At 53.4% G+C, this 18,650-nt stretch overlaps 1 long non-coding RNA gene and 7 other non-coding genes across 8 annotated transcripts; 5 read left to right on the top strand and 3 right to left on the bottom strand.

The window, feature by feature from the left end:
• Positions 1-1,641: 1,641 nt before the first annotated feature.
• Positions 1,642-2,607, top strand: LOC144382303 (uncharacterized). Its single transcript, XR_013448937.1, has 2 exons — positions 1,642-1,766; positions 1,868-2,607. It is a non-coding gene; the product is annotated as an uncharacterized LOC144382303 (long non-coding RNA).
• TRNAR-CCG (transfer RNA arginine (anticodon CCG)) lies at positions 1,997-2,069 on the top strand. The gene has a single exon. It is a non-coding gene; the product is annotated as a tRNA-Arg (tRNA).
• Positions 2,608-3,556: 949 nt separating the features above from the next.
• On the top strand, positions 3,557-3,629 carry TRNAR-CCU (transfer RNA arginine (anticodon CCU)). The gene has a single exon. It is a non-coding gene; the product is annotated as a tRNA-Arg (tRNA).
• A 6,866-nt stretch (positions 3,630-10,495) lies between these two features.
• Positions 10,496-10,568, bottom strand: TRNAK-CUU (transfer RNA lysine (anticodon CUU)). The gene has a single exon. It is a non-coding gene; the product is annotated as a tRNA-Lys (tRNA).
• Positions 10,569-11,669: 1,101 nt separating this feature from the next.
• On the top strand, positions 11,670-11,741 carry TRNAP-UGG (transfer RNA proline (anticodon UGG)). Its single transcript has one exon. It is a non-coding gene; the product is annotated as a tRNA-Pro (tRNA).
• Positions 11,742-14,920: 3,179 nt separating this feature from the next.
• Positions 14,921-14,993, bottom strand: TRNAK-CUU (transfer RNA lysine (anticodon CUU)). The gene has a single exon. It is a non-coding gene; the product is annotated as a tRNA-Lys (tRNA).
• Positions 14,994-17,959: 2,966 nt separating this feature from the next.
• On the bottom strand, positions 17,960-18,031 carry TRNAP-AGG (transfer RNA proline (anticodon AGG)). Its single transcript has one exon. It is a non-coding gene; the product is annotated as a tRNA-Pro (tRNA).
• A 209-nt stretch (positions 18,032-18,240) lies between these two features.
• Positions 18,241-18,313, top strand: TRNAK-CUU (transfer RNA lysine (anticodon CUU)). Its single transcript has one exon. It is a non-coding gene; the product is annotated as a tRNA-Lys (tRNA).
• The last annotated feature ends 337 nt before the right edge of the window (positions 18,314-18,650 follow it).

Here is an 18,650-nt window from a genome sequence, read left to right as displayed (position 1 = left end):
CTTCCATATTTATGATTTATAATAATAGTAACGACGGTGAGCTCACAATGAGGACTGACTGTGCTGAGCGCTGTAAATTCCGTGAGGGATATGCCTCAGGCCCCTGCTCAGGGCCCGGCCAGCACAGGGTAGGTTCGCAGTGAATGTGTGTTCCATATTCAGTCAAATTATATATTCACCCCACAAATATCAAGCAACAAGTTGTTCCAGAAGCCAGAAGTTCCTGCTCTTTGCACCATTCCCTTGCTTGACCCCTGGGGTCTTGTCTGTTTGTAGGCCATTTCTACCAACAAAGAGCCCCTGGGGGGTTGGAAGGCAGCGGGGGTGGGGTGGGGGGGAGGGGGTGGGCAAGTCTGACACTCTGACCCTGGTCCTCTGGCCTAGGCTGTGTAGCCTATCGGGATGATGAGAAGGGCTCGGACTTTATCCAGACTCTGGTGGAGGTCCTCAGAGCTGACCCCGGGGGGAGAGCTCCTGGAGCTGCTGACTGAGGTGTGTTGGGGTTAGGGGCAGAGACGTGGGGAGAGGGGCTGGATTCATCCTTCTCCCCAACCCTGGTGTTCTGATCGCCTCCCAGACACAGGGCGCCTGGGGCTGGCCAACGAGAGCCACAGAAGTTACTAGCCGGGTATACTCACTGCCGTGTGGAGGCCACCGCCCACCGCGCAGGGCCCCTGGGGGTTGCAGTCGGGAACAGAGTGAACCAGCAGGGGCCGTGGGCCGCAGGCTTCAGAGTAAGAGTGGGTGGGGTGCCCCTGGTCCCTGCAGGAGGATGTGATTGGCTTGTTTGAATAATTTTCCAGGCTGGCAGGGAATTGAAGCCCCTCAGACTGAGGACAAGCTGAGGGTGGGGGAACCAGCTGGGTGGGGAGCCTTTCCTGCCGTGTGGGGGGCACGTCTGACAGGGGCAGGGGGCTCACGGTTAGGCCCCTGAGGCCCCGTGAGGGCCCACGATGGCAAGGCAGCACTTGAAATTTTAGGGCTTCCCATCCACGGGGCGCCAGGCTGGGTGCCGAGGGACCCGGGAGTCCTGGGCGCAGGCTGAGTGTGGTCCTCGCAGGTCAACCGACGGGTGTGTGAACTGGAGGTGCTGGGTCCCGACTGCCAGGAGCGCCGCAAGGCCTGCCTGGAGATCCGCAGCTCGCTGAGGCGCCGGCTCTGCCTGCAGGCCTGATTGCGCCCGCTGCCGCCCCGGGGTGCGGACCGCGAGTGCAGACCGCGGGCGCCACGGCCCAGCGCCGCCGCCGACTCCATCCCCTCTCCCGGTTCCTCTTCTGTAAATGGGCGCAGCAGCGCGGGCGCGGGGCTCGGGGGGCGTGCAACGATCGCTGTGCCCGTGAACAGTGTCTGCCCTCAGGGAGGTGACAGAGTGAGAGAGCGCTGGCCAAGTGCCTGGCACTCCGCAAGGGTGCATTTGTGCTCCCGGGAGCCGGAGGCTGGGCCTTCCCGCGGGCGGAGGGACCGAGGAACCCTGCGCGGCCTTAGGCTGGGCTCGATGTTCCAAGAGGGGGCAGCCGGGGCCCACATCGCTGTCTCAGCTCGCGCATCCCGCCGGCGCCCGGGGCTGGGGCCGTGGGAGTGCAGGAGATGCGGTCTCGCCTTCACGCCGGTCAGAGTCCAGTCTGGGAGCACAAGACTGGACAGAGCCCTGCAGGCTCATCGGTGCTGTGATGAGGAAGCATGTGGGCTGCGGGAGCAGTGGGCAGCCCCTCACCCAACGCGCTCTGGGGCCACGTGGGGGAAGAGCTCCCAAGCCGCCAGTCAAGGTAGGAGCCTGCGCGGCCTCACCGGGGCTCGAACTCGGGGTACAGCTCGTTAGGGCTGTCGTCGCCGAGCCGCCGGGGCTCATTTCCGCGCGGGGCCCCAGCTCGCAGCCCCACCCACACAGGGCCCGAGGGGGAGGAGCTCCTCGCCGGTAGGAGCATGCGCATTCCGGCGCACCACGCAGGCGCCTGGACCAGCTTTATGAGAGAAGCTGTGGGATCGTTATTGGTGGGGCCGCGTGGCCTAATGGATAAGGCGTCTGATTCCGGATCAGAAGATTGAGGGTTCGAGTCCCTTCGTGGTCGCTGCAGCGTTTGTTTTCCTCCCTCGACTTTAAATTTTCCCTCTGTCGGGACTGCGCCCTTCGCGGAACCTTTGGAGGCTTGGGCGGTGCCCCCCGCGCGCCGCCCCGCCCTACGGCACCCAGGGAACCCGCCCAGCCCCTGCCGGCGCGCAGCTCGGGAGCCAGGGCCTGGTCTGCAGCCCCCGCGACCCCGAGGGCGCTGCGGGGCCCAACGCAGGCCAGAACCTGAAACCACCCGCAGCGAGTCCAGGAGCCTCAGACGAGGCCAATATAGTTCAGTTGACCAGAGCTGTGACAAACGAGGGGAGGGGTTGGATTGTTGCAGGGGGGCGGGGAGTTGTCCCAAGGGGGTCGGAGCACAGGTGCATTTCAAAATGTCATGGATTATTGTGATAAAAAAATCGGAAATAGTGGTGACGGTTGGATGATATTGTGCATGTAACTGATGGCACTGAATCGTACACCTAAAAACGGCTTAATTGGCCAATTTAACGTTATATATAAATATTTTTTACCATAATAAAATGTTTAAAAAATCGAATATTTTGATTTCTTGCAATGATAGTATACCTAAATGACTTGTGTGAATGTATATTTAAAAGTTTAAATATAAAGAATATGCCCAGGACTGGGTCATCATTTTACCTGGGAAAAAAATGTCTTTACCTGCGGAACCGAGTTCTCTCCAGGGGATTGTGGCTAAGCCAGGTGACCTAAGTGATGTAACCTCCTCCCACCCGGTGACCGCCAGGGCAGTGGCAGCCAGAGCCCTCATTGGGGAAGGTGGGCGCAGGTGACCTGGGGTCCTATGGGGTGTTTATCGTTTTTGTGATGCTTCAGCGGTTTGAAATTTGTTAAGTTGAACATTTTGGAGATGGAAAGAACACCCGTCCTCTGGTGGGAAAGCTATGGATGGGTTCTCTGACGGTGAGAATCTCATATTCCACCGACACAGCTGGCCCGAGGTATTGCGGAAGGCGCTTAGGACAAAGACCTCAGGCCACGGTCTGTTAAAAACCGCAGAGCCCTGGACCCAGGTAACACCTCCTGTCTACGGGGCAGTGTAGGGAGGAGGACAAGGACAGGGATGGCACTTTTCCCAATCACCGGGCTGGTACCCCTCTTCTCTTCTCTCGCACATTTTGCATAGCCAACTCCTTGCTAGCAGTTATCACCAGACCCGGATTCTCCCACAAGAAGGAAAGAGCTCGCCCAGGATTTGATCCCCAGGCTTCTCGCACCCTAAGCGAGGATCACACCCAAGTCCTACGAACTGAGCGCCACCCAGTTCTTTGGGCTCCATCTGCGCGTGTGCTCTCTCTCCGGGGTCGGAGGATGCTCCAGCCGCCGGCCAGGTCGGGTGTTGACAGGCCGGGGGGAGGCCGGGGGGAGACCGGGATGGAGCCGGGAATCTGTATGTAACCGGCAGGAACCACGGGGAGGTGATGGAGAGACTGGTCTAGGACCATTGCAAGATATCCATTGTCGGCCCCGGTGGCCTAATGGATAAGGCATTGGCCTCCTAAGCCAGGGATTGTGGGTTCGAGTCCCACCCGGGGTACACAGGGTTAAGTTTTAGACCTCTTCCAAGGAAAAAATGAAATGCTTCCCCAGGGGAGGAAGCCAAGTTAAGGGTTCCTGGAGGTTATCCAGACGAAGTCCTAAGCTAGCTAGTAAATTGGTTGCGCTGTATTTTCTAATAAGGGGTGCACGTTTCCAGGTTTCAGAAAGGAATACTGGCATTATTCACTTTTAAAAAATAACCATCCATTCTACTTGATGATATAAAGGAATAATTGTTCCTTTTTCCAGGTGTATTAATTTTATTGTGGTTCTATATATTTTTTTTATAAACAGACCCAAGGCAATTATTTAGAGATTAAATTACATGACAACTGTTTTGCTTTAAAACAATGGGCTGAGTGCTGACAATGGTTATTAATGCAGTATTGTATACTTGCAAGTTGCTTTGAGAGGAGCTCGGAAATGTTCTCACCACACACACAGAAAAGGTAACTATGCGAAGGGATGGATGTGTTAACTTGACGGTAGTAAATATTTCACAAATGTGTATGTGTATCAAATCATCACATTGTGCACCTTCAATATATACCATTTTTATTTGTCAATTATCTCTCAATAAAGCTAGGGAAAACATAATGGGTTGATTGGAGGTATAGACAAAACAAGGTTATTGGTCAGTTGGCTTAAGCTGGGGGACATGAGGATACATTATACTATTTCTCTGCTTTAGTGCGTGTTTGAAGTAGTCCATAATAAAGTTTTCTCTTTTGTTAATCCATGCAATCCCTGTCTTCATCCTGGAGGTAAAAATCTCCCAAACTGCAGGACATGGTGTAGAGTAAAATCAGAAACCTCCTATGCCACATGCCCGTAGAAGGGAAGACCACTGGAGCTTTGTCATATACACATATAAAAATATAGTTCTCTTTTGCCTTTAAAAACCATGAATGAGACTCTTCTGTTCCCCTGGTTCTGGTCTTACTTCTCCCACTTTCCCAAATATCCGGGACTCCGTTATTCCCCCTGGAATGAAGAATGTCATCTCAGTGCAGTGTCTCCCACCATCGTGGAAGGAGACTGGGGGACCACAGAGCTATCCAAGGATGCTGGTGCTTCCCTCGCCAATGTTTCTCAATGCCTTATTGAAAGGAATGTCCTCTGGGTGCTGTCAGTGGGTGGTGGGTGTCTACAGCCCCATCTCACTAAGTCTTTGGCTTCCTTTTTCTACTTGATGCCAGGGACATTCTCACATCTCAGTCTCATTAAACATAGGCTACCACTGAGTTCAATGCTTAGCCAACCAACCAAGAAACCTGGCAGAACCACATTCAGCGGCACAAAATAACATGTTAAGTACAGGCTTTCTGGGAAGTGCTCCCAGGTCAATAAATTCACCAGATGCACAATCGTATCTCATCCTCCTTACTCCAGCACCCTTAGGTTCATTCCCACATGTATCTCCTCGGTCTCTACTGGCATAAATGAGCACCCCCTGCAATTCTTTGGGTGAATAAGCTATTTCTGCTGCGTCAGCCTTTGTACTCACTGCCCACAGCATGCTGATCTGGCTGAAGTCATGGGGCCAGTACTAACAAGGGTGGTTGGTGTGGGCTTTGTGGAGCACTTGCATCCCCTTGGAAGACAAGTGCTCCAGGTGAGATTATTATAGGACATTCAAACACGGAAGGCTCCTTTCCACAGATTCCAGACTGATTCTACCGGCAAGGAAGCTCAGGAATTCGGGATTCTCAACTTTGTCTGAGCCCACCCAGAGGGCTCCCCGTCTTTGACCCCACTCCTTCATAATCATTGCCATTTCTTTCACATGAAAGATCCCCCGAGGCTGTGAACTCAACTTCCAATGTCATTCCATAACAGGTGTAATTCAGGGATGGGTTTGATCTTTAGCAATATCAGCCCTGCAGCTCTAAGATTATTTTATGGCAGCCATGAAATATCCCTGGGCTTCTTTTTTTTTTAATTTAATTTAATTTTATTATGTTATGTTAGTCACCATACAGTACATCATTAGTTTTTGATGTAGTGATCCATGATTCATTGTTTGTGTATAGCACCCAGTGCTCCATGCAATACGTGCCCTCCTTAATACCCACCACCACTGGGCTCACCCATCCCCCCACCCCTGTCCCTGAGCTTCTGAACAAGACTTGGGCTGAAAGATTAAAGACCTGGTCTTGTCATTTCTTTTCGGTGAGCAAACCAGTGCCCCCAGAAGAATCCCTTCCAGGCCACAGTCCTCATAATCACCTTTCCTGCCACAACAGTCAAGGACCATAGCCACGTGGTCCTTCTGGGCACTGCTTCATCATAATCAACCAGGCGATACGTGGCTTGATCATGATGCCACCATGTGCCATCAATGACCCACGTCCTGTTTCCCATTGGCAAGGAGCTCAGCTGCGTCCAAGCCCAAACTCATTACCAAATCAAGGTCCAGGCAGCAGTCAGAAAACCCACCCGTGGGTATTGGGGGAAACAGGGAAGGTTGGTCAAAGGTACAATGAATGAGTTGCGGGGACCTAATCTACAGCATGGTGATGATAGTGAATAACATTGTATCGTGTGCTTGAAATTTGCTAAGGGAGTAGATCTTAAGTAACCACATGAGGTGATGGACATGTTAATTAGCTTGATTGTGGGAATCAGTTCACAATGTACACAGATATCAAACCATTCCATTGAACACCCTCAATATGTATGGTTTTTATTTGTCAATGATATCTCAGTAAACCTGGGGGAGAAAAGAAAAGCCATCCCTGATGTTAACAGCCTACTGAAAGAACAATGATTAACTAGGTATAAAGAGTGGCTAATGAGGTGGAGGAGGCAGGAAGGTAACACCAAAATCAGCTACCACCTGCAGGGCTGCAGGACCAAGGGGAGAGGCTGCAGTTATTAAAAGTCAGAAGCGTGCAGAGGGCCCCAAGGAGCTTGAGAGCAGATCTCAGAGAAAGAGTGCCGCTCAGCTAGCATGGGTGTCTCTGAGTTCCGAGGAGGGTCCCACGGACCGCAGGCAGCTTGCGCCGGAGTCTCTCATGAGCCACGATGAGGCGGATTCTGTGAGTGTTAGGAAATTTCTAACTGGATTCGGTTGCTATTCCTGGAGTGAATGGTTGCTGCATGGATGGGGGGAGGGGGGACGGCATGGCGGGAACAGAAAACAGGAAGCAGTGGGTCCTTCCTTCAGCCACTCAGTCTCTGCCTCCGGTCAGCAAAACCTAAGGCGGATCAGCTGGCAAAGCAGAGTACCACCCCTCCCCCCGCCCCAGCCCAGTAGGGTCTAGAAGGGTGAGCTGGAAGCCGGGAGATGAGTGTAATAACTGGTACACCTGCCTGTCCCCCCACCCCCCACCCCCTACCTTACAGGTGCCTCCTGAGCGTGTTTTCTTCGTGCATGGATGATACAGAAATCCCTGCCTCAGGCTTGCTCCTGGGAAGGTTGTCCTTCCACAGCTGGAACCAGACTCTCAGAAGGAGATTCTAAAGTTGAATCAGCTGCCGGCCGCCTGGCACAGAGGACTACACCAGCCGTGGCGGGGAGTGTTTTGAGAAACGCTCGAGTGCCCCAGTGGTACGATTATTCAGACCTGGGATAGACCCGAGGGGTTAGGAAATGAGCTGCACTTGTCCCGTGGCTCTGGGCACCTCAGGGACACAGTGGGAAAGGTCTGGTAGGGACTGTGGGATGATGTGGCTCCTGTCGAGTATCTTTGTTTTTTAAGTTTTTATTTTAATTCCACTTAGTGAACATAGTGTTGTATTAGTTTCAGGTGTACAATATAGTGATTCAACACTTCCATTCATCACCTGGTGCTCATCACAAGTGCAGTCCTTCATTCCCATCACCTATTCACCCCCCACCCCCACCTCTCCAGTAACCATCAGTTTGTTCTCTGTGGTTAAGAGTCAGCTTCTTGATTTGTCTCTCTCCTATCCTTTCCCTTTATTTGTTTTGTTTCTTAAATTCCACATTTGAGTGAACTCATGTGGTATTTGTCTTTCTCTGACTGACTTATCTTGCTTAGCATTATACTCTCTAGCTCCATCTGTATTTTTGCAAATGGCACGATTTCATTCGTTTTCATGGCTGAGTAAATACTAGTGAGTGAGTATTTTTTCACTAGTTTTGTGAAAAATGCTGTTGGTATTTTGATAGGGGTTGCATTAAATGTGTAGATTGCTTTGGGCAGTATAGACATTTTAACAATATTCGTTCTTCTAATCCATGAGCATGGGATGTCTTTCCATTTCTTTGCATCGTCTTCAGTTTCTTCCATCAGTGTTTCACAGTTTGCCGGGCACAGGTCTTTCACCTCCTTGGTTAGGCTGTTGTTGAGCATCTTTAACGCTCTAAGACAAAAGAATGACATGCTTGTGTCGACTAATAACCAATTCAAAGCACAATGGCAGCCCCAAAAGCAGCCCACATGTCCTTCAGCTGAAGGGCTAATGAAGCTGAAGGCCAGGCTTGGGGCCTCCATGTCAAAGTAGCAGATGCTGAGAAAAAGTAGAATTCTCACTCTGGCAAATCTCTTAGGCCAAAGTCAGGGTGCTGAGAGGGAAGAAGTGGGACCCAGAAACTTGGAATGGGGCTAGCTGGGGCAATGTATGGAGACTCAAACTCTCTGAGCCTGCAGATGTGGCCCAGGCCTCCACCCCTCTTGCCTGAAGGCTGGGAAGAAACTCAGATGAGGCAGATACTTAGGAGATAATGTTTCATTTCTTCAGGATTCTACTCCTCCTCCAGGCCACCAGGCCGAATACTGGGGTTCCATCTCAACTGAGAAATTACGGGCACTGCTCAGGAGGAGGGGACCTCTAAACTGAGCGCTGTAGCACCTGGGTAACATGTCAGCAGTAATGCGTCCTGGATCAGGGTGGGGAGAATAAAAAGCTGGAAAAGGGAAAAGATGATCTGTATGGGACTCTTCCTTGACACAAGCCTTAACACCCTGGCAAGGGTCCCTCCGCCTGGTTATAATACTCAGCTGGCACGGCTTCCTGAAATGAAGTAGAGTTTCGAGAAATGTCACGGCAAACTTTGAAGAAAGGAATCAGAAGGGACAGAGACACAGGCACGCTAGAGTGGTCCTACATCATCAGGGCAAAAACCCGCTGCTGACTTCGAATCTTGCAGTGCCTGGAGGAAATGCCATTTACCAAGGAAATAACACATGCGCAGTGGAGGGGAGGAACCAGCATCTTTGAGAAGTTTGGGAGTGACTGTTGTCTGGTCTGGCAGGTACTGCGATATACCCGGAGAAGAAGGTAAGCTGGTGTAGCTTGCATCCCCTATTATTAAGAAAGAAGCCTAGCACTTGGTAAGACCCCATGATGGTTAATATATATCAACTTGGCCAGGCTCTGGTGCCCAAATGTTTGGTAAAACACAAGTCTAAATGTTGCTGTATTTTTTTTTTTATGCAATTAACATTTAAATCAGTAGACTTGAGTGAAGCAGATTACCTTCCACAATGTGGGTGCGCCTCATCCAGTCAGTTGAAGGTCTCAGGAGCAAAGACTCTCCCCAGGAGGAAGGAAGGCTACCTCTGAGGCCTTCTGACTCAAGACTGCAGTATCTACTTTTGCTGGAATTTCCAGTGGCCATCCTGTGAGCCAATTCTTTAAAATCAATCCAAACATCTGTCTCTTCCATCTTTTCTATGTTCTGTTTCCCCAGAGAACTCTTATAAATAAAGTCTCTCTCTCTTTTAAAGATTTATCTATTTATTTGAGAGAGAGAAAGCACAATCGAGAGTGAGCAGTGGGGAGCGGCAGAGGGAGAGAGAGTCCCAAGCAGATTCCACGCTCAGCACAGAGCCCAAGGTGGGGCTTCCATCTCAAAACCCTGAGATCATGACCTGAGCTGAAACCAGGAGTCAGTCGCTTAACTGAGTGAGCCACCCAGGGCCCCCAATACAGTCTTTTTTGGATGGGTCGGTGCCCTGGCCCAGCTTCCCGGCAGGTGCCTCCTCACTCCCTAGCCCCGCACCCCCGGGGAAGCGTGGGTTTTCTGACATGGAGCCAGGACCTATAGAGGCTGCCTGCTAGAGCAGCAGAGGTACCGGGAGGAATGGACCCCTGGAAACCCAGATTACCCAGACGCCCTGACATCCTGACTCACGGATGCCAAGCCTCAGGATCCGGGTCGCTAACCCTTTGGGCTCTCTTACCTTCCACAGAAAGGAACCCACAGTTCCCTCTCTGCTTGCTTCTCAACGAGTGGACACACTAACTTGTACTCAAGAGTATCCCACGATTTCTAATTTTCTTTCTACTTTAGAAAGGGGAGAGGAGCGGGGACAAGGCTGGCCTGCCACTTCTCTGCCCACCCGGGAGGGAAGCTTGGGTGGGGGCACAGTACTGGAGAAGGTGAGGGTGTGGGAGGGGGGCACCCTTGATACAGATGGGGCCCCACGTAGGTCCCCACTCAGGGCCAGAGTTGATGAGGTTCCACCTTTAGCTGACAATCCACTCCAAGTCGTCCGTTGTAGCTCTCCTTCAGCCTGTAGAGTTGAGACTTAACAGCATAAGTTAGTGGGTTTGAGTCCTATGTTGGGTGATATTCTTGGATTGGCCTGGTTAGCCCCTGCCCAGATCTTGCCAACTTGAAGGAAGTTCCTAGAAGGGGAGCTCCTCAGAGAGGCTTCTGATCACTGTGTGTATTGTACCTGGAACTTTTGCATAAATTTCAAATTTTTAAAATTACAAAATACATATAATGGAACATAAACAATGGAAGCAAGTTGCCTTGGTGAGATTTGAGGTTGGCTCTCAGCGTCCTGGCCTCCCTGGAACAGGGACAGATTCCCCTTTGTAAGAGTTCTAGTTTATACAGACCCAGTCACCTGTTTAGTTGTACGATCATCTGGACAAAAGCCACGCCCAACGTGGGGCTCGAACCCACGACCCTGAGATTAAGAGTCTCATGCTCTACCGACTGAGCTAGCCGGGCAGGCGTGGGGCGCTGCCGCTGCGCAGGCGGACTGGGGTACTCCGGCACTTTGCTGTCCTGAAACCGGTAAGGACAGGTCCTGGATCCTGGGTGCGCTGCCTCCCGGGCACTGCAACGCTGAATCCGCGGTCCTTTCTGCGAGGAGCGAGGGGGCCGCCAGGCCACTGTCTGCTGTCCTGTCCTGTCCGCGGGTCTGTGTGGCCCAGCGGCTCAGGGGAGCCGGAAAGTCTGGGACGAGGGCATGGGGCTGAGTGTCACTGGAGCTGGCCCGTAAGGAACGCGGTGTGATCCTCGATCAGGATGTGAGAGGTGGCAGCTTCCAACCACGGAGGATCCCTCACTTTCAAGCTGTCCCCCTTTTTAGTGGACAGCAAGAAGCGAATCAGTAAGACTCCAGGGCCCGGGCCCGGGGACAAGCCGGGATAACCCTCCTCCCCAGGTGGGTGCTGGACCCCTTGTGAGCGCAAGACGAAAGAGAAGTTGAGAGCGTAAAAGTTTGGAGCGTTCGTGCAGCTGCCCGTTTGGGAGGAAGTGAGCCCCGACCCCAGTTCGGACCCCTGCATCGGCGTTCCACAGTTTCGAGGGGCTTCTGGGGCGGAGCCCAGGTCAAGGGGGGGCTCGACTGAGGACAGGAGCCCCGGGGTCCTTCCCCGAGATGGAGGCTCGGCCGAGCTGGCCAGTTGGGAGGCAGCAGAGTCTCATTCTCAGGGTCCTGGACTTGTGTCCCACGTTGGGGAAATTTTTGGGCTGGGATCCACCATGAGAGACCTCCCTGTTCACCCGGGCCACACAGACTCCCTCCTCAGTGTCACCTGCCACCTCCTCTGGTTGCTCGGGTGGCCCTAGGCAGGGGCGGGGCCATCGTGCTCTTGGGGGCAGGGGACCGGGGGCTTGAGGGTCTGGGGCCGAGTGGGCCGGCGCTCTCCCCCCCACCCCCCAGGTCCTGGCTGCACTGCATCCCCGTCCCCTTCTGGAATTGAAACCGAAACCTCCCTCCGTGCACCTTCCCGAGGGATCAGGAAGCCAGGACTCATGGGACGGGAGTGCCGAGTCCAGGGCACAGGCCTCCAAGGACAAGCCTTAGCAGGATGGTCTCAGGGTGGCTCGTTGGTCTAGGGGTATGATTCTCGCTTTGGGTGCGAGAGGTCCCGGGTTCAAATCCCGGACGAGCCCTCCTTTTGGACCGGTGCGTGAAAGCGCGGGACGTCCTGGGCCAGAGGAAGCTTGGGTCCCCCACGGGCCAGTCAGTCTGCCTCTTCGAGAGCAGGAGACCTGGTCTGTGTGCCTGTGTGCGAGCCTCAGGTAGTCCCAGCCTGAGGGGTGACCACCCAACTTCCTCTGGACACTTTTTTTTTTTTTTTTGCTTTGGGGTGTAAAAGGTCGTTTGCAAACGTCTTTTTCCTTAAGGGGCTACCAGAAGGACCTTCCACAGATGAAGGAAGTAAACCAGAGTGGAAATTGGGCATGGGGAAGGACTCAGCCTTAGTGTTGGGGCCAAGAAGGGCACAGGGCCCCCCAAGGCGCCCCAGCCCCCCTGGAAGAACAGCAGTGTTTCCAGAGGTTTTATTACTACTGAGGTATGGTGAGCCCAGCAGATGCAGCCGTTGAAAAAATGGCTTGTGACTCAAAGCTCCCAAGCAGAGGGGCACGCCTGGCCCGGGTTGGGGGGTGGTGTGGATGGCACAGGAGAGGCTCCGGGTAGTCCCGAAGCAGAGAAAGTTCGAGAAAATGCGGTCCAGAGCCTTTCTTGTAGTTTCAGTGAAGGTGAGACAGGTGAGGCAGAGTGAACAGGTTTAGACCTGCTAGTCGGCACTAACTTCAGCTGCTTCTGGAACATAGATAGCTCTGTCCCTAGTTGTCTGTTTCCTGGCCTTGGGGTGATCCTGGCAGGTGGATAGTAACCCCCAGTGTGAAAGCCTGCTAAAAGAGGTGACTGGGGGCTGTGGACTCTGGAATGGTTGGTTTGCATTTGAAATGCCCTGTTGAGGAGGATTTGCTATCTCCAGGAATTGACCAACCCTGGGAAGGAAAACCTCTCCAGGGTCAGCGAGACTCTGATGTCAAGGTATCAGAGTATAGAAAATAAAAGACGTGGTTAATATGGGAAGGGCCGGAGGCCTTGGTGGAAATTTCAGGGGCCCCCAGTCTGGGAAGAGCTTCCTGATCTCAAGCCCAGAGTCAAATCCGGCCTGGGGATCATGGCACAGAGCCCTTACCAGGCAGCCGCAGTACAGGCAGAGTTCCCTGCGTGTGCAGACCGGTGGGGCCTCCTTTCTGACCCTGGTTTCTTCACTTAAGCCCAGGGTGGCACCCCTCTTATGCCTCCTGATTCTGGAGTCCCTAAGGGGAGCAGGTCTGCACAGACCCTGGGGCCCAGTGGGACGCCAGGGGAGGCCTCTCCAGACCTGAGGCCTGGTGGAGGTCAACCGGGGTAATCAAGCTCCCTGGCCAGCACTTTCTTCTCCTGTGGCCAGAACGCTTTAAGACTCCCATCCCTTAAGGGGGAACCACTACCCCCTCACCAGCAGGATGGTTCCTCTCCAAAATCCTCTTCTGAGTCAGCAGCATCCCTTCCTCGGGGTCTGCTCCCCATCTTTACGCCCAGCCCTGGATTTAGCCCCTTTTTTTTCTTTAAGATTTTATTTATTTATTTTAGAGAGAGAGAGCACGGGGAGGAGCAGAAGGAGAGAGAGACAAGGAGACTGGCTTCCCCCTGAGCACAGAGCCTGATGCAAAGGCTCGGTTCCAAGACTCCGAGATCATTACCCGAGCGGAAACCAAGAGTTGCATGCTCAACTGACTGAGCCACCCAGGCACCCCTTTCCCTGGATTTAGCTTTAGCTGGGGTTCAGCAGAGGAAGGTCTCTGTGGAGGAGAGCACATTCTCCCTTCTGCTTCAAATCCCCAAGGAGCCCACAGTTGGCTTTTTCCAGTCGTTTCAAGGCATGAATGGTGTCCCCAACAGAGCTGAAGTGGGGTCTGGACCTGTGTGGATGGACCAGAGACAGGCCCAGTGTGCAGCAGACCCAGATCCCAGCTGGACCTGAGTGGCTGGATCAGGTCTGGACCCCAAGGCCAGGTGTCCAGGTGTGCTCAGTGGACAAAGAGGCATCTTGACCCCAGTTATGGGCAGTGGCAAGACAGGGCATCTCCCCTGAGGGCTACCAAAATTTCTTAATGTCCTACCTCATCCTTTCTTTACATTTGAACACCCACCATCCCTTAAGGTCCCTTCTGACTGTGCCTGTGCTGGGATGCGCATCTTGGAATCCAGGAGGCAGATCCCTGGGCGGACGTGGGGGTGACGCTCAGGTCAGAGTGGTGGGTCCCTCCAGTGTGTGGCTTGGGAGGGGTGGGGTCCTATGGGAGAGGGTATGGTCTTGCCCTGGGCAGTGTTGGGGTGGGGGGGAGGGTGTCCAAACCCTGCTCTCAGCTTCATTCCAGAGCCCAGCCCTTAGCCTGGTGACAGAAGGAGGACCTGGGGGAGCTTTTCCAAGTGTTGGTCTGTTTTCCACCAGAGGGGAAGAGCAACGGAGCAGTCACCCCCAAAACCTGGACTGGGGACTTGCTGACTTGGAGTCTTCATGTGTGGCAATGCTGACCACCCCCACCCCCCATTCTCCTCTTGTCCATAGAGACCTGAATCAAATCCTTCCCAACACCCACAGGAAAGAGGGACAGTCCCCAACCAGCAAGGCCAGAGCCAGAAGGGGTGGCTCGTTGGTCTAGGGGTATGATTCTCAGGTTACAAGAGGTCTCAGGCTCAAATCCTAGACGAGCCCTACTTTTGAGAGTGTTTGGCAATCGTGGTGTTGCATTCACCAGGACATGTGGTCGTGCCCACCCAGGTTGTCACCCTCACCTACTCATAGGTCTGGTGCCCCCTGTCCTGGGGGGCGTCCCCACATTGAGTGATGATGTGCCCTGGAATCCCAGGTACACCCTGACCCGCAAAGGGACAACTTAGTAAAAGTTCAGCTCTTCAGGACTGTGCACGTGGCATCCGGCCGTGGTGTCCTTTAGCTGGACCCGTAATACCACTGGCTCCTTCCCTTGACTGAACCCAAGAGAAAACTGGGATAGGTGGCTTTTCTCTCATAGAGAGGTCCCAATCTTCGACAGACCCCTTTCTAAGGTTACTTTCCTCAAAGAGGAAGTTGAGGAATAAAGCGGCTGGAGAACCCAGTGTAAGGAGGGGAGGTCGTTCATCACCTCTGATGGCTTCGGCAAGGTGACAGTTTGGCCCTCCCCAGCTGCACTGTTGGTGCGTTTAAGAGATTGTACCTAAACCAAACATGCCAGGAATTGCGCAGAGGTCCCAGAGGTTTGTGCAAAGTCTCGGTTCAAAAGGACGCCCAACGTGGGGCTCGAACCCACGACCCTGAGATTAAGAGTCTCATGCTCTACCGACTGAGCTAGCCGGGCGGATGCCACGAGGCTGCAGTGGTTGAGTTTCAGAATGTGATCCACTGTGCACGGTACAAAATGGCCGGGTGGAGCCAGTCCTGGGGACGGCGGGGACGTGGCCACCTCTGGAGTCCCTTCCGGGCACCCTGCATGTGGGAATTGCTCAGAATCGGCGGCGTCCCGGCCCGGCCGGGGAGCAGGCCCGAGCAGATGGAGGCTGAGGGGCGACCCTGACCCACAGACAGGTGGGCTCCGCGGCGGCCGGGGGGCGCTGCAGCGCGGACGGGACTCAGAGCCCACTGGCGCCCGCTGACCCCCCTACCCAGGGACGTGCGGCATGGAGTTGGAGAAATGCGACGGGACCATCCTCCCTTATGTAATCGAGCAAACCTGTGTACTTAAAATAATTGTGAGACCCACCAGATTCCACTTGTTCGCATGAAAACTCCCACTCCCTTTGAATGATCTAAAAATCAATGTATTTTTATTTAAAATTCTAAAAATATATATTTCGCCCCACGCCTTCTTGGTCTGCCCTCGGGCGATGCTGAGCTGCTGGAACCTGCCACCTGGCAGTGGATGGAGGAAGGCTCTGGAGACCCGGGGGTGCCTGCCGTGACTCCTGCCTCCTTCTCTCTGCCTCCGGATCCAGTCTCCCGGGAGTTGGGGGCGAGAGCGAAGGCGTCCCTGGAGGGAGAGGGTCGGTCCTTGTGGGTCTGCAGGCCTGAGCCCCAGGTGGGGTTTGGGTGGGGGCAGCCCCCACTGCGCCCCCGTCCTGGCCTGGCTCTCCAGAGCAAGGAGGAACTTCAGATAAACGGGCTGGGAGTGGGACCTAGCAGTTCTCTGCTCCTCCCCTTCCCCAAGCTCTGGAGCTGGTGTGCCTCAGGGAATCTACTGAGGATCCCCTGAGATTTCAGACTCCACCCACTGCCGTGTGGGCGCCTGCCTTGCATCCTGAATGCAGCCAACCAAGTGCAGAGAGGAGAAAGGAGGCAGCAGGGAACCTGCGCACAGACCAGGGAAGAGAGAATACAGAAGGTATCATCCTTAATGGTGTTGGCTGTGTGCACGGCACTAAGGGTGCTTTAAAACAAAAGGACTTTATTTGTAGAGATATTTGCCACCACCCCCCCCCCCCGCCCCCGGCAAAAGTGAAAAGCATTTATGGGTGAAGCAATAATATATGTGCTTTAAAATAAAAAAGTGGAGGAAGGTGGGTTGTGCATGCTCGGGGGCAGAGAGTTTGTGAGAGCTCTGTATTTCTGCTCGGTTTTGCTGTGAACCTGAAATTGTTCTAAAAAACAAAGTCTGTTTTTAAAAAGTACACAGACAGGGGCAGCTGGCTGGCTCAGTTGGTAGAGCACGTGGCTTCTGATCTCAGGGTTGTAAGTTCAAGCCCTGCGTTGGGTATGGAGCTTATTTAAAGATAATTATAAGAAATACACAGATAAAGTCCCACTACTATTTCTTCCAATACATTTAGCCCCGTCTTGCTTCTCTTTTTGGGTCTCCAGCTACTCCAACATAAGATACTTTGTTAAAGTTCCACAAATCCTTGAGGCTCTGTCCTTCTTTCCTTCCTTTCCTCCTTCCTTCCTCTTTCTCTTCCTTCCTTTCCTCCGAAGTCTATTTTCCGTGTTCTTTAGATTGGGTTGTTTCTGTCGTTCTATCTTCACATTCACTGATTCTTTCTTCCATCTTGTCCGTGCGTTTGCCATTAGGCTTTTCATTTCATTTGCTGCATTCTTCAGCTCTAAGTTTTCCATGTGGTTTTTCTTTATATTTTCTGTTTCTTTGACACTTTCAACTTTTAAATTTGTTTCAAGCGGGTTCTTTAAAGCTTCTTCAAACATTTTTAGGATGGCTTCTTTCCCACCTCTCTCCTCCTTTTCAGACAGTTCCAAAATCTGTGTCCGTGCCTTTCAATCACCTTTTCTCCTTCAAGTTGAGATTTTCCTGGTTCTTAGTATGACCAGTGATTTACAGTTGCATCTTGGACATTTTCCTTATTATGCTTTGAAACTCTAGATCTTATTTACATCTTCTATAATTCTACAATGGGCCCCTGTGGTGGGAGAAGAGGACTCCACCTTTTTGTGTGTGTGTGGGCAGTTCACACAAGGTGGGGCCTCCCGATTGCCAGGCAGGAATGAGAGTTCAGGCTCCCCACGAGGCTTCTGCTGTCACCCCCTGGCTGGGGGGAGGTGGGGCAGCCCACCAGACAAAGAGAACTTTGGGGCAACATTAGAGACTGCAGTGAAGCCCAGCATCCGAGGCTGCTGCTGGGCACTGGGCCACAGGCCGAAGTGGTCCTGCAGTTTTTGTTCAGGTCCCAGGAAGGGAAAGGGGAGGTGAGGAGAACCTGGGGCTGAAGTCAAAGTGTCCATTTCGTGAGCTGCATGGTCAGGGCAGGCTCTACCCGGTCGCCTTATTCTCCCCTCCTGCAGTGGGACCGCGGGGAAGGGGGTGTGTGTGTGTGGAGGAGGGGGGGGTTCCGGGAGGCTCTCTGAACCCTCACTGGTCATTAACACAAGGGGCAATGCGGGCGTCAGCCAGAGTCTGGCTCACCCGGAACATAGGGGGGCTTCCCGGCCTTGTCTGGGTCTTCCTGCCCCTCGGGCGGGAGAAGGTCTCCGGCTTCCCAGCCCAGCCGTTCTGGCTCAGCGCTCCCCCTGGTGGCCAGGCAGGGAAAACCACCGGGGAGTTCAGTCGCTGCAGGGGGGTGCGAGAAGGGCGAGGGAGTCCGGGGCTGAAGCTGCGGCGCCCTACGTGCGTGTGGTCCGGCTGCTTCTGGAGATCACTCTCTGCAGGCCTCAGCTCCCTAAACTCAATGTGGAGCTCAAATTCAGGCCTCAGAGATTAAGGAACTCTGTCCTTTCCAATCAGGGTAGCGCGCTCAGTGGGCGGTGGTACATCAGGCCGATTTTGTTCCTGCAGGTTGGCCCTGGGAGGCTCCGAGAGCGTTTGTGGGAAGAAAAAGGCTAGGGCTCGTCCGGGATTTGAACCCGGGACCTCTCGCACCCTAAGCGAGAATCATACCCCTAGACCAACGAGCCACCCCTGGTTACTGCCTCTTTCTACTTATATTCACACCCTAGTTAACCGCCTCCCATTCCCACGCAGTGGTTAAGTGGTTAAGTGACTCCCGCTCCCCGGCCCGCGCGCCCATACCACCTCCCTGGAGGCAGGATGCACTTTGGCCTCTTTTGCAGTACTTGCCTTTGGTACTTAGAGTAGCAGGGAGGTAGAGACAGCTTGTGTCTTTGCCTGGCTAGCTCAGTCGGTAGAGCATGAGACTCTTAATCTCAGGGTCGTGGGTTCGAGCCCCACGTCGGGCGTGTGGTTTTGACTGCTAAAGAAGCCTTAAGAGGACACAATGTAAGGAAACTATTTCCTATCATTTACAGAGCCTTTTAACAATCTAGGCCAGTGGCAGATGCTTCCAGAGAGACTTCTGCAACATGGATTGGCTTTCCAAAGCCTCGCACCTTCTCTGTGCTTTTGAATACCTGGCCCAAGAAGACACATAGCTGTATCTTTTAGATTGGTAATTTGAGAATGCCTGCCCCACCGCATTTGACTGGGGAACAGGATTCAAACCCAGAGCTCCACGTCTGTGTGTGTTGGGGGGTGTCAGGAGGGGGCACGAGTCTCTAGGTCCTGAGTGGGGCTCCC

The sequence above is a fragment of the Halichoerus grypus genome, chromosome 6 (assembly GCF_964656455.1).
Source record: "Halichoerus grypus chromosome 6, mHalGry1.hap1.1, whole genome shotgun sequence".
Lineage (NCBI taxonomy): Eukaryota > Metazoa > Chordata > Mammalia > Carnivora > Phocidae > Halichoerus > Halichoerus grypus.
This window is presented reverse-complemented; position numbering and strand designations above follow the sequence as displayed.